The following is a 12,583-nucleotide window of genomic DNA, read 5'->3' as shown; positions in this document are numbered from 1 at the left end:
ATTACTGCCAATTTTAGGATCTAACCTCAGAGACTAAGAATCCCCTTCTGTCTGGCAGTCTTTCCATCTCCATTCTAACTTCCCCCTTTGTTCTGTCTTCCCACACCCTGTCTCAGAAACAGCAGAGCCTGTCCCACTGGAGTATTACTTCATCAAACAAATTGAAACCATTAGCCATGCTCTTCCCAAGTGCCTAAATTCCTTTCTAAGCATCAACATAGCTACAGTCACTCCTATTCTTTCAGCCTCCCTTTTACTCTTTCCAAGTATGATGCATCCCCTTCCTGTTCAAAATCAGCTCCTCCCAGCTTTAGACTCTTGTATCCTTAGTTATTCCTTCTTTTCTACATTCTTTCCCTCACCTTTTCCTTGATGGATCCTTTCCCTAGCCTGCTAACATATTCAAGTCTCTTCTGACTTTTTTTAAACCCTTTTCTCCTTTTAATTGTTATTTGTAATTTTCCTTTCAGGGAAAAAAAAGCATTATTCTCCCTGTGTCTACACTTCATCTTCTGTATTATCATAATGAAGTCTGAGCTAAGCATATAAAATGCATCATATCTTGGCCATTTTAAGTTTATAACCAACTACAAATCTCTGGATCATTTTTAAACATTCATTGCCAAACGAAATCTCTCCCATCTCCAATATAAGCAGCTTATTGTTTGAAAGCAGATTTTAAAATGGGATTCCCATGATTTCTACTAACAATTTCATTGGTTTCTTAGTTCTGTCCGTTCCAGCTGTGTGTAACCTTCTCATCAACGAATCTGCTAAGCCCAGTTTGTGTTCCATTTCTGGATACTTAAGAGGTTTGCTGAACACAAGTTGATAGGGATCACTGGGCTCTCCCAAACTGTAGGAATTATACTCAGAAATTCCGTGTGTCTTCTCTAGAGGTTTGTTAAGAACACATCTGTTCCCCCCCCCAAAAAAGTCAGTCTTTACCTTTAGCAATCCACTAAAGTGCTCAACTATGCTTAGAGCTCCTTGTCTTTTTCTTTCTAAGGTTTTGGGGGGGATGAAGGAATCTAGAATCTATTCAGAGCTTGGCAAAAGCATTAGTTAATGAACGAAACCTCACCATCAGGGAGCTGAGAGATGATTATGTTTATAGATAAATAGATACATCACTTTTTATTTTGAGTGCAAAATAAAAGAACCTCATAGAAAATATGCATGAGGTAGAGTGGGAGGATTTCAGTTGGGAGGCCAGCATGGAGAAAAGTTAGCAAGACCCTACTTCAAAAACAAACCAGGTAAGCCCTGCGCTGGTGGCTCATGTCTGTAATCCTAGTTTCTCAGGAGGCTGAGATCTGAGGATCGAGGTTCAAAGCCATCCCAGGCAGTCCATGAGACTCTTATCTCTAGTTAACCACCAGAGAACCAGAAGTGGCGCTATGGCTCAAGTGGTAGAGCCATAGCTTTGAGCTAAAGAGCTTAGGAACAGCACTCAGGCCCAGAACTCAAGCCCTATTACTGACAAGAAAAAAAAAAAAAAAGAAGAAGAAGAAGAAGGCTTGGTAATACACCCTATAATCCCAGTTATGTGAGCAGTATAGGTAGGAGGACTTCAGTGAAAGGCTGGCCCAGGTAAAAGCACAAGGATGCTATTCAAAAAACAGCTAAAGCAAATAGAATAACGTCTGAGTTCAAGTGGCATAGCATTTGCCTAGTAAGCATAAGGCTCTGAATTTATAACCTAGTACCCAACTCCCACAAAGAAAAATTCTGTGTATCTGAGAAACATAGCTATGGATAATCAAATAGACAGTAATAGAAGAGATACCACGAGTGCTAAATGATAGAGGCTAATTGATTTAGAGAAAAGGATACCACAATGCAGGCCTAACTGGAACCTGCAGAAAGGACAAAGTACAGACAGTTGGGATAATATGTTCTTAGAAAACACAGGTAAGAGAAATAAGTTGTTGTCTATCAGGAAATTAAGTTAAATAGCTCATGACAGCTATTAAACTAAAATTAGTAACAAAAAATGGATGCAGCAGACCTTGGTGTCCCATTTATATCTTCAGTACTTACATTCTATACATGCCAAAAATATTCTCTCTACTCTTTCACTGAAGGACTTTTCCTGGAACCCTGTATGGTAGACCAGAAGTACAAGGGAATGTCCAACTCTAGAAGTAGCTTTCAGCAAAGAACAAACAGAAGTTCAAGGATAAATATACTAATTATGGTCATTTGAGAAGTGACTTCCAAACATACAAAGTTGGAATCACTGGAAATCCATGAATTTAATCATGTACAAGCAAAAATGTGATTAAATCAAGAAACATATGATAGAAATATCCAGATAAATGATCATTTCTGTCCTTGTAAGAACTAGGACACATCTCATAACTGCAATAAAATGTGTTTTTATAGGAGTTAAGTAGAGAGAAATTTCACACACAAGAGAAAATAGTGTGGTCACAGAGACAGAAATTGGAATGGCAAGGCAGGTGGATTCACTCATCGACCTCCAAAACTGTTAAGAGAATAAATTTGTTACATTAAGCCGTCAAGTTTGTGTAAGTTGCTACAGACCCCTATATTTATAACAATACCCTCACTCCTCAGATAGGACAACTTTTATCTTCTGTCTGAGTCATCTTCTACATGGTCTCCCACAAGTTCATAAAAGGATTGAGCCTCTCTGGGCAGAGACCAACTGGCTCATTATCACACCTTATTAGTAACCTCTTCCCCACCCTACTACCAGTGGTTCCTCCTCCTACCTTCCAACATAAAATAATTTGCACTCAAGTCCTTATACATCATTGTCAAGGAAGCTAGGAGTCTGAAATTAAGATGCTGGCACACTTGGTTCCTCTTGAAGGCTTCAAAGGAGCATCTGTTCCATGCCTCTGTTCTCACATCTGAGGACAGCTGGCAGTCCTTGGCAGCCTTGGCTCCCTGATGCACAACTGTCACTTTTCGTTCCTTTCTTTGTTTTTGTGCCCATTCTGGGGCTTGAAGTCAGGCCCTGGTTGCGGTACCTGATCTTTTTTTTCCTCAAAGCTAGTGCTCTGCCACTTCGAGCTCCACTTCCAGTTTTCAGGTGGTTAATTGGGGTATGTTCAAAGGTTTGAGACCAGGCATGGTAATAAACTTTGAATGCTGTGTTGTTTCCTATGAAAGTATATATATGAAAAACGTTATGGACTAGGCACATGAAGAGATTAACAATAAAAATTAATGATACACTAAAATAAGCATGATAATATACTATCATAAAAATTATATGAGGGAATCTGGCTCATGCCTGTCTGTAATCCTATGTACCCAGGAGACAGATCTGATGAAGCCAACCCAGGCAGAAAAATCTGAGAGACTCTATCTCCAATTAACTAGAAAGATGACAGACTAGAGGTGTGGCTCAAGTGGTACAGTACCAGTTTTGAGCAGAAAAGGCTAAGCAAGAGCCATTTATTTAAGCATATATTTCCAAGTAACATGTAAATATTTCATTTTGTCCTTAAGAATCTTACCAGACAATTATTAGCTCCATTTAACTAAGAATCAGAGGATTACACATTACATTGTAGCAAAGGAAATAAAGATTTCAGACCCACTAGCAGAAGTGTTCATTCAACAAAAAGAATCAAATACCAGAAGTCCTTTTCCTAATCTGTATATTATAAATCAGAGGGAAATTAAATAAACTTTTCCTAGGATTGTGATATATATTTTTTCCACCTAAGTTTTTCTTTAAACTTAAAGTCATAACATTTCCTCTTGGTTTACTTGAATTGGCTATTTGGAGCCATTCTTTATTCATTGTCTTTCAAAATCCCCAAGGAAGGGGAAGTAGACTCTACGCATAAAGTCCTGTACAGTTTCTGGTAGTTGCTTAGGCAGCACAAATGCTTTCTGTACCAGACTATGCTAGGAACTCTTTGTGAAAGAATGTTCTGTCAAACAAGGGTGTATTATTGTCTCTTGGCTTCTGTTCTCAAGTTCCTGGGAAGTATAGCTGGTCAGGGGAGAAACTATAGAACAAAACTAACATCTAAGGTATCACATATATAATTCTCACGTCTCATAAGGCCACTCCTAATTCTTCTAGTGTATTCTCTACTACACCTTATACCAAATTGCAAGTCCTCCATTGTTTATGTTTGGAAACACTTCGGCTCATAAGGTTATTCGCCTATACCATGAAGATCTACTGGGGTGAATTTATGCTTTGGACCTTTTCCTTCATTTCCCAAGATGATGATGTTAATTGCATTTATAAGCAGATAAATGGAATTGATAAGTAAAAATAAGAGACTGATGAGAGGCCTAGATGATTCAAAATGCACCCCCTCTCCCAATGTCACACTAGAAAGAAGATAAAGTCTGCCCCTAAGGGCAGAAGCTGTAGAGACAGTGCAAGAATCTCTTGGGGTTCTGAATGGCAATGAATAAATAATGGCTCTGAACAACCAAAGTAAATAAACAAAGAGGAAATGTCATGAATTTTAATTAATCAGGAAAAATCTGAAGCAGAGAATAAAGGACTGCCTTCCTGCTTGCCTGCCTTCCTGCCTTCTTTCTTTCCTTCCTTCCTTTTCTCTGTCGTTGCTTTTTTCCTATTTCTTTTTTTTTTTTTTTGGAAATAATGCAATTCTACTGGAGCCACACCTCACCTCTTAGAGGGAAGTGCTTCCCTAGAATTCACAAGCTCTAGATTTATCCTAAGCATGGTTTAAAAAAAAAACTGGACAAAATATGAAACCTTCATAGGCAGGTTCCATGAATATTATTGAGAATTTTTATTGAGATCTGGGAAGAACTAGAACCCAAAGATGCATTATTTTCCTGTCACTAAATAAACAGTGACAAGCTTCCTGTCATAGCTCAGGATAACAGGAAAGTGCCACAGCAACCAGCTTTCAGTTGAGAAGAGGGCTCATTGGACCCTTGTGTTCTATGTCTAGGCTGGTCTAGAAACTGCAGTCCTCCCAATCTCAGCTTCTCAAGTAGCCAGGATTAGAGACCTGAGCCACCAGCTTTGTTTTTTAAATTCTACATCCTGGTGTAATGTAAAATGATTCACTTTAAGCTGTCATACTGCCTCAATCAAAATAAAGATGTCCTTGAAAAAAATGATGAGAAATGTTTAACCGACTTCAAATGTAACCCCAAGGGTTTCTGAAAATAATAACATTTAACCAAGTCCCCACATATTGAATTTATGTAAAAACTCTGATTATAGCATTAGCAGCTATGTACACAATGTATCATTGTTCTTTACAATCTGTCTATATTTTAAAACATAGGTACTTTGTAGCCAAATGTCCCCAATGCCTGTTGCAGCATTGAAAGAGGACTTGCAACTGTTTCTTCCCAATCTGCTTATGACAGTGGAAATGCACCTCAAATCATTTTTCAAAGTTAACATTTAAGCAATTGTAAAGATGTTATAAAAGAGGATGTATTAAAAAGACCCATTCTCCTGTTATCATGTCCATCCTCTTTTATCTTTATGGACTTAGATGTGCCACTGAAAACACAGCTGCTATTGTGGAATGCAGTATCACTACTTTTTATTATTATTTTAGTTCCCTTTATTTTTGGCCTTTCTGTCCTTTGTCTTCATAATCTTTTCCAGGTATACTGCATTTCCCATATTATTGTTTACTTAGGTAAATTCACATTATCGCTAAAACATTTTGCTATAAGTATCTTTGTATAACTTTCATCTTCTTTTTTGGAATGATTTTCTTATGACAAACTGAGTCCCAGGAGTAGGATTACAGTATGTCTTTTTAAAAAATTATTTTCTTATAATCACAAATTAATTTTTATTAATTTTATTAATTGTGTGATTAAAATTAATATTATATTGCAATTTTCTAATGATTTGCTGGAACTTTTAGTCATTTTCACAGTACTTACATATTCAGAAGATTAGTTAGCTTTTAAATTCTTAATGTACTTTTTTAGGACAAAAAATGTTCCTTTTATTGTATTTTATTGTCTGGGTGCTATACAAAGGAGTTACAGTTACATTAGTCAGGAAGTGAGTACATTATTTCTTGAACATTGATACCCCTTTCCATGTTTTTCTCCCACTTTCCCTCTCCCTGCCCCCTCTCAATCATCTTGTTTTCCCCCTTCCTTTTCCTATTTCAAATAAACAAAAAATGTATATGTAACATACCAGGTACCAAAGTTAAATACAGTAATAAGATAAACAATAAGGGGGGAAAGAAATAACTTCACATAGTACATTAAGAACAACAATCACAAAGATAAACCTCTTGTTTTCATATTCTGGAGTTCATTTCACTTAGCCTCATCTTATATGGGCGTACATAGCTTTTGAGCTATTGAGATCCTCTGCTAGGAAAATCCTAGACATATACTAGTTATTACAAATGAGGGAAACCGTGGAGCCTATGTTTCTTTGGGTCTGGCTTACTTCACTTAATACTTCACTTAATATGATTTTTTCCAAGCCTTTCCATGTCCTTACAAATGGGGTGATGTCACTCTTTGATGGCAGCATAGAAGAAGATGTATACATCTTCTTGATACATTTATCTATTGAGGGGCATCTGAATTGGTTCCATATCTTAGCTATGGTAAATAACTCTGTGCAGTGAACGTGATTGTGCTAGTAGCTCTCATATGTCCTCATTCATGGCATTTGGGTAAATGCCTAGAAGAGGGATTGCTGCATCTTAGGGAAGCTCAACGTTTAATCTTTGAGGAATTATTATATTGCTTTCCAGAGGGGTCGAAAAAGTTTACACTCCCACTAACTGTGCAGTGGCATTCCCTTTTGGCCACATCCCCACCAGCATCTGTTATTAGATTTCTTGATAGTAGCAATTCTGAGGTGGATCTCAAAGTTGTTTTGATTTGCATTTCTTTTATGGCCAGAGATGTTAAGCATTTCTTCATGTGTCTATGGGCCATTCTTATTTGCTTTCAGAGAAGTTTCTCTTTAAGTCTTTAGTCCACCTTTTAATGAAATGGGTGTTTCTTTGAGAACTTGAGAGATTCAATTTTTTGAGCTGTAGGTTTCTTTTAGATATGTCTGTTGTATGGCTAGTGAATATCTTCTCCACTCTGTGGGCTTTCTATTTAGCTTGCTAGCTATGTCCTTTGCCATGCAGAAGCTCTGCAGTTTAATGAAGTCCCATGTGTCCAAACTTTCTTTAATTTGTTGTATTTCTGAATCTTTATTAAGGAAGTTTCAACCTGTGTCAAAGAGCCCTAGTGTATCTCCTATTCCTTCCTGCAAAGTTTTCATGGTGTCTACTTTTATCTCAAGGTCTTTGATCCATTCTGGTGCAGGGTGACATATAAGGATCCAACTTAAGTTTTCTACAGGCTCTTAACCAATTCTGCCAGTACTATTTGTTGAAGAGGCTGTCTTTCTTCTATCCTATTTTTTGGCTCCCTTATCCAAAGATTAGGTCTGTGGGTTGATTTCTAGGTCTTCAGTTCTATTCCATTGATCCTTAAGCTTGTTCTTGTACCAAGCTGTTTCTATTACTGAGTATTATTGATACTCATCCAGCACTGTTCTTTTTGCTAAATACTGTTTTTGCAATATGGGGTCTTTTATTATTCCATATGATTGGTTCCTCTATTTTATTAAAGAATGGTGTTGGGATATTATGGGTATTGCATTGAATTTGTAGATAGCCCTTGGCAGGATTGCCATTTTCACGATCTTAATGCTTCCAATCCAGGAGCATGAGTGGTTCTTCCACTTCCTTAGTTCTGCAGCTTTTTAAAGTTTTCATTGTAGAAAACTTCCTTTACTTCCTTGGTTAAGTTAGTTCCTAAGTATTTTTTTGAGGGGCTATTGCAAAAGGAGTTGCTTTCCTGAATTCTTCCTCACTCTTCTCATTTTTGGCATACAGGAAAGCCATTGATTTTGTAGTAGTATTTTTTTTTGCCAGTCCTGGGGCTTGAATTCAGGGCCTGAACATTGTCGTTGGGCTTTCTCAAGGCTCTACCACTTGAGCCACAGCACCATATCTGGCTTCTTCTATGTATGTGGTACTGAGAAATTGAAACCTGGTCTTCTTGCATGCTAGGCAAGCACTCTACCACTAGGCCAAACTTCTGGCCCAGCCACTGATTTTTGAAGGTTAAATTTATACTCTGGTACTTCGCCAAAGTTTTGTTATCAGCTCTAGTAACTTGGGAGTGGAGTCTATAGGGCTCCTAAGTACAGAATCATGTCATCTGCAAAGAGGGGAAGTTTCACTTCATCTTTCCCTCTTTGGATCCCTTCTGTGTTTGCTTTTGCCTTATTGGTCTAGCTAGGAATTCTAATAATATATAGAAGAGGAGTGCAGACAGCAGACATCCTTGTCTCATTCCTGAGACAAGGAAATGGCTTTAACTGTTTGCCATTAAGTATAAGGCTAGCTGACTACACTGTTGATACGAGTGTAAACTCATTCAACCACTCTGGAAAGCAGTATAGCGGTTTCTCAAAAGACCAAACATACAGCTCCCCCATGACCCAGCAATTTCATTCCTTGGCATTTACCCAAATGTCCATAAACAAGGACATAATAAAGCTACTAGCACAACAATGTTCAGAAAGGAAGGAAGAAGGCAAGAAAGGAGGGAGGGAAGGAAGAAAGGAAGGAAGAGAGGTTGGTCTATTAAAGCATGAGACTAAGTAATCTCAAACTTCTCTGAGGAGATTAGAACCAGAGAGAATAGGAGTTGTTAGCCAGCTTATCAAGTTGAGACAACACTCCAGGTGGGGTGATCCATACATATGAAGCTACTTAGGGAGAAGGAACATAGTACACATTTTAGAAGCAGAGGAGAGAACAGTGTGTCTGAAACATGATGAATGAGGAAAAGAAAACTAAGTGATGAAGCTGGACAGGGAGATAAAAGTCAGCACAGCAATGATAGATCATCTGAGAGTACAGAGAAAAAACTGAAAGGAGAATAGTAGCTAGAATAGAATTGTAGAAAATTATTAAGTTCAGTTTGCAAGAGAAGTAGGAAAGGAGGCTGGGTTAGGTGGATAGGCTAGGAAAAATCTCGTAATTTAAAGATTCTGTCTCTGACCTTAAGAGAATACGAAACTTACATTTGGATTCAGGAAGGAAAATCTTTTCCAAGAATACTTAGAAAAAGCAGCTAAAATGTGGAAGAAAAAAATAGAGACACACAACAATGCTAACTAAAGAAAAAAAAGGAATGTTTCTTTTTAAAAAGCTGGCATATTAATGACTGCAAAAAGAAAGTAATCTCTAGCTGGACATGGTGGCTCATCCTAGCTACTTGGGAGGCTGAGATCTGAGATCAAAATTCAAAGCCAGCCTGGGCACAAAAGGACCTGAGATTCTAATCTCCAATTAACCTCTAGAAAATGGGCTCAAGGGTAAGGTGGTAGCCTTGAGCTGAAGAGCTCAAGGACAGTGCCCAGGCTGAGTTCAAACTCCATGACCCACAAAAAAAAAAAAGAAAAAAAGGAAAAAAAGTCATCTCCTCCATACATAATGATTTCATTGATTTGGTCCAGACATCAGTATTTTTTCTTTTTTCATTTTTTAAGATAATACTTTATTTTTTATTGTAATTAATAGAAGGGTTACAGTTATATTAGCCAGATAGAAGGTGCATTACTTCACACACATTGATACCCCTTCTCATGTTTTTGTCCTCATTTCCCTCCCCCACCCTATCCCCTCATCTTGTTTTCCCCCTTCCCTTTCTTATTTCAAATAAATAATTGTATATACAATATACCAGATAACAAGGTAAGATATTGTAACAATATGCGAATAACCAAGGGACAACAAAAGAGATGAGAAATAACATAGTACATTAAGAACAACAATCACACATTATATGGCTCATGTTTCCATATCCTGGAGGCCCTTTCATTTAGTCTCATCCTGGGGCTTGAACTCACGGCCTGGGCACTGTCCTTGGGCACATTTTGCTGAAGGCTAGCACTCTGCCACTTGAGCTTTTTCTGTGGATGTGGTAAAGAGGACTCAAACCCAGGGCTAAGTGAGTGAGTATTCTACTACTAGACTACCCTTCCATCCCATGTATTTTTTAAAAAACTTATTAATGTGGAGCCAGTTTTCAGAAACCTTGCTTACATTTTTATGTAGTGATAATTTAACACTATGGAAGATACGTCACATTACATCTTTATCATGGACAAAGTTACAAAATATAAATGTATTTTGGTTTTGAAGACTGCATTGTGAAAATAGTAGGGCTATATAGGTACTGTCATCAGAAAACCTCTGAGGAGAGCAAAATAAGCAAAATAAACTTAGAGCAATTTGAGGTTAAAAAAATGGGGCCAGGAGTTTGGCCTAGTGGTAGAGTGCTAGCCTAGAATGCATGAAGACCCAGGTTCAATTCCTCAGTACCACATACATAGAAAAAAGCCAGAAGTGGTGCTGAGGCTCAAGTGGGAGAGCTCTAGCCTTGAGAAAGTTGAAGGACAGTGCTTAGGCCCTGAGTTCAAGCCCCAGGACTGGCAAAAAAAACTATAGTATCACTTCATACACAAAGAGAACTACAATGGTAGCTAGAATGAAGTGAAGTTAGGAAATGTTTAGCAAGAAGAAAATCACATGACAAATTCTCTAGACAGAGGACAAATCGAACTGAATTCCTTCAGCTATTCTTCTCTAGAAAGTGTGTGTGTGTGTGTGTGTGTGTGTGTGTGTGTGTTACTGAGATTTGTTATTCTTATGCCCAAACATCTGCTACATTAAGTTAAATTTTTAAAAGTTTAGGTGAAATGTAAATAATAAAACTGCCCATGTTCAGTGTACAGTCAGACAGTAAAATCACAATGCTGGAGCAGGTAAGGATGGTCCATCTCTTTATGACTGAGTAATAGTCCATTGTTTGGCTTTACTACTTTATGTGTTAATTGAAATTTTTGTATTTCTACCTTCTGGCTATTAAGAATATTGCCACTGTGAATTGTAGGGCCTGAACTTGGGGCCTCGGTGCTATACCTGAGCTGTTTAGCTCAAGGCTAGTGCTCTACCACTTGAATCACAGCACCATTTCCAACTTCCTGGTGGTTAATTGGAGATAACAGTCTCATGGACCGTTAAGCCCTGGGCTGGCTTTGAACCACAATCCTCAGATTTCAGCCCTGCTGGGTAGTTAGGATTACAGGTGTGAGCCACCAGTGCCCGGCTAGCAAACTTTTCATAGAAGCTGCACCATTTTATATTTTTATCAGCAATGAGGTAGTGTTCTACTTTTTTCACATCATTCCCCCCCACACACACACTGGGCGGGAAGGGGGTGGTGGCAGAAAGACAGGTTCTATGTGTCCAAAGCTGGTTTAGAACTCTGTTCTCCAGTCTCAGCTTGATTCCAGGCATGTACCACTATGCCCAGCTTTCCTTTGAATATTAACTTTTCTACCTATGTTCTGGGTATTATTTCTTCCTTCTGAAAGATCTAATTAACAATAAATAGCTTTGTCACTTCAGTCCTTTCTTAGGTAGGGCTTACAACAAGCTTATTTTAAAATATATATGTATTTCTAAAACTGATAGGCACATGAATTCCTATCTTATTGACCTATTTTTACTTTACAATAAATGTAATTATAGCTGCTCATGTGTATGTGCATGTATGCATTTTTATATAAAAATTTTAAGACTCAAAAATATTGCTTTCTCTAGTTAGTATTTCATTGTTTCCTTTCTCTCTCCCTTTCTTCTTCCCTCCCTCTCTCATCTTCTCCCTTCCTCCCGCCTTTCTCTCCCTCCCTCCCTCCCTTCCTTCTTTCCTTCCTTCCTTCCTTGCCTGCTGCCTGTCTTTCTGTCTCTGTGTCTGTCTCTCTCTCCCCCTCCTCTTTCTATGCCAGTCGGGGCTTGAACTCAGAGCTTGGGTACTGTCCTTGAGTTTTTGTGCTCAAGACTAGCATTCTAACTCTTGAGCAACATCTTCACTTCCAGCTCTTTTGATGGTCAGTTGGGGATGTACTCATACTTTCCTGCCTGGGATGGCCTCAAAATTAAATCCTGGCTCCTCAGGTCGTAGCTTCCTCAGTAACCAGAATTACAGGAATAAGCCACCAGCCCTGGCCGTAGTTATTCTATTTCGGTGCTTCATTTTGTGATAGTGTATTCTATAATTATGTGTTCTACATTTGCGGTTCCATCCTATCCAACATTGATGTCTCTTTAATATCTCGCTCTCGGCTTGAACCCTGGACCTGGGCATTGTCCCTGAGCTCTTCAGTTCAAGGGTATTGGTCCACGCCTTGAGCCACAGCACCACTTCCTGTTTTCCGGTGGTTAATTGGTGATAAGAGTCTCAGGAACTTTAGTGGCCGGGCTGGCTTTGAACCGTGATCCTCAGGTCTCAGCCTCCTGAGAAGCTAGGATTACAGGCGTGAGCCTCCGTGTTGGGCTATGTCTCTTCAATCTTCATCTCTTCCGAAATAACCCCTTGGTTCTCGGCCTTACTTTGTACCTCGCCGGCAGTGACACTCATGACTTATCCACCTGTGTTTTGGTTTACTCTAAACCAAGTATTTGCTGGGATTCCAGGATTTAATTTTACTGGCTATATTCCAAGTATGAGTCAAGGTGGTTGTTCTTTT

Source organism: Megascapheus bottae, chromosome 15 (assembly GCF_031878675.1).
Source record: "Megascapheus bottae isolate mThoBot1 chromosome 15, mThoBot2.hap1, whole genome shotgun sequence".
Lineage (NCBI taxonomy): Eukaryota > Metazoa > Chordata > Mammalia > Rodentia > Geomyidae > Megascapheus > Megascapheus bottae.
The sequence above is the reverse complement of the archived record's forward strand: the minus strand, read 5'-3'. Positions refer to the sequence as shown.